At 33.6% G+C, this 2,969-nt stretch overlaps 1 long non-coding RNA gene across 1 annotated transcript; it reads left to right on the plus strand.

Annotated features, from left to right (window-relative positions):
* The first annotated feature begins 982 nt into the window (after positions 1-982).
* Positions 983-1,910, plus strand: LOC110115119. Its single transcript, XR_002305298.2, has 2 exons — positions 983-1,113; positions 1,618-1,910. It is a non-coding gene; the product is annotated as an uncharacterized LOC110115119 (long non-coding RNA).
* Positions 1,911-2,969: the final 1,059 nt, after the last annotated feature.

A 2,969-nucleotide genomic window follows, 5' to 3' on the forward strand; every position in this document is an offset into this window, starting at 1 on the left:
TCTTTAACTCTCATCCCCATACAAAATCCCTAAACATCCATTCTATTCAAATTCCCCCCCTTTCCATTCAAATTTTTCCTCCAACCCTTGAATTAACTCCATGTGGGGCCCGCCTAGAGTAAGTAAGGACCGGAGGGGCCCGCCTAACAGATTCCAACTAACCTCTTTTAAAAATAAGGATAAAAACAAAATGTTTAAAATAAAATAACAGGAGAATTTAGTGATGAAAAACAAATGTTTAAACGATGTCCTAAATGTATTCAATTTAGGGACCCCTAAAAATAAAAAAAGCTCATAATCTGAAGGACAAAGAGGACCAGAAAGAACAACAAATAGGCGATGGATAAATAGGAAAATTTAGGGATTATATAATCTGTAGCTAACTAGCAGTCTTTCTGCAGAAAATTCCACGAGGTTAGACAGATTTACCTTCGTTTGTGAATTAGGCGACAAAGCTGTAGAGAGCGGAGAGACCGGCTACTGTAAGGAAATCGAACAGAGGGTTGCTGGGTGAGTTTGGCTGGCGATAGATGCTGCTGTTGGGAGCAGGTCACGTGATGGAGGCTGCCTTAGCCGCCGCCGCCGCTGCTGCAGTTGAGGAGATGAGCTTCGGTGATATGACATTCAGAGGTCACTCCCCTCTTGAATGAGAGGGAGTGGTTATATATTTGAGTTGGTGCTTATAGGAAATCTCGATCTCAAATATAAGTAAAATTTTAGAAAAAGGGTGAAATCTAATTATATATTCCTCCTAATAGTTACTTGGTTTCTATGACGAAAGCCTAGAACGTGCCGCTTTCTATTCTTTATCCCTTTAAATAGCTGCTTTCATGTTTCATAATAAGTACAATTAGCGACATTTCAATGGGCTTTACCACCTTCATTTATTCATTGCTTAATATCTCATGAGATGTTAAATTTTATTGTGCTTTACACCTGTAAAGGCTTTTTGTTTTTGTAAAGATGACATTGAAAATTAGATGCTTAATTTTCGCCTTGATAATTTTATTCAATTAACTTGTACTTCAGATACCCGTTCGGCCATTTAGACATAATGAATACGAGAGATTTATCCCAGCTGCCTTCCCCTACTATGGAGCGTCATTTTCAACTGTAAGCGTGTTCTAAATTCACGCTCATGTGCTCTTATTTTCATAAATTCTTTATTTGCCTTTCCCTCGTATTGTAACTATGTTTCCATCAAGCTGGAATGTATCGTCAGAGAAGAAGCCTCACTCAATTCACACATAAAATGTTTTGCCTGAGGCTTCGTTTGGGACGACTTTCTTACTTCTTCTTAAAATATTTTTCTAGTTCAAGAATTAAAATTTTAATACTAGAAAGCCGTTTTAAGAAGCAGTAAGAAAGCCCGTCCCAAATGAAGCCTTGTTTGGGACGGCTTTCTTACTGCTTCTTAAAATAGCTTTTATTTTTTGTCATTTGGGATGGCTTTCTTACTGCTTTTTAAGGCAGCTTTCTAGTATAAAAAATAAAAGCTGCTTTAAGAAGCAGTAAGAAAGCTGTCCCAAACAAAGCCTAAATCTGTATCATGTAACCATTGCTTGAGATCATTTTTAATGAGGATTTATAAGCATGAAACTTTTTCCCTCCTTGCAGATGGCTGGTTTCTTCATATTCACAATTGTTTACCTCTACAATAAATAGATTGCTTTAGCCCAGTGGAAAGTGCTGCGGCAGATTTCTAATAGAGCATTGAGGTGATGAGCATTTTAGCACCTTTTAGTTTGAGCTTTAGGCTTGAATTGTTTTTTTTTTTGGTAAAATTTTGGACAAGTTTACGCGCAACTTATTTAACAGCTTTTTAATATATCTTAATGGCCCCTGCCTTGTCTTCTTGATAAAATCAAAGTTGTAATCCTTAGCACTTCTAATGAATGAAGTTACTGCTCCAACAGTTCACATTTCACTTCCTGCTACCTTCTGAATCAATGTGGAAGCATTTTTCGTGATCCCTTGCGCTGGTTCCTGACCCCATTGACTCAACAAATGGGTTGAGGTACAGACCTGCTTTCTTCTTGTATTTTTAGGCTTCGTTTGGAACGGCTTTCTTTCTGCTTTTTAAAGCAGCTTTTTAATATAATTTGTACTAAAAAGCTGCTTTAAGAAGCAGAAATAAAGTCATCACAGCTTTTTTATTGGTTCTTGAAGCAGTTTTTTAGTATAAAAATTAATATTTTTATACTAGAAAGATGCTTCTAACAGTAAAAAAGCTGTCTCAAATGAAGTCTTAGCATATGCAGTGATGCTGTCAGCCTAATGGTCTCTTAAGGTGCCATTATGCGTAATGAGGTGGCACTAGCAGTTTAACGGCAGTGGCAGCTTGTAGAGATGGTAGAGACGGTGATTATTGTTTTTAAAAATATTTAACATTTAATACTAAACCCTAAATAATAATAATAAAGTTTGAAAATATATTAAACAAACCTCTTTTTTATAAATTTTAAATAAAGTTAAAAGTGAACACAAATTTTTTTTGAGCAAATAAAATATATGAACATTATTTACTTATTTTACTTTAAGATTGCTGTTATGTTTCTTTGTGATTATATCCCTGTAAATAATCTTTGAGTATTTAATGGCAACACATACCTCAATAAATTAAAATCTAAAGATAGATTCAACTCTTCACTTAATCGAATAAATTGACATTCGTTGAAAAGTCATTGAAACTGATTAGTCCCACATCCATATAGAAATGCAATAAATTTTTTTATTGCATTATGTTATATTATTTTTTATTGTATAATAAGTTTGAATATTTTTTGAATATTATATGAACCTTATTCAAATCTATAATTTTTCTATAAATATCTTATTTGAATAATGTTTGAACACTGATTAAAAAAATATTTTAAATAAAAAAATAAGAATTAAAAATATTTGATAATGATTGAAATTTGTATCACATATCTCAACTTTCATCGAATTTTATTTGAGTGCTATTCGAA

This window comes from Dendrobium catenatum, unplaced genomic scaffold, assembly GCF_001605985.2.
Source record: "Dendrobium catenatum unplaced genomic scaffold, ASM160598v2 original_scaffold_169950, whole genome shotgun sequence".
Classification (NCBI taxonomy): domain Eukaryota; kingdom Viridiplantae; phylum Streptophyta; class Magnoliopsida; order Asparagales; family Orchidaceae; genus Dendrobium; species Dendrobium catenatum.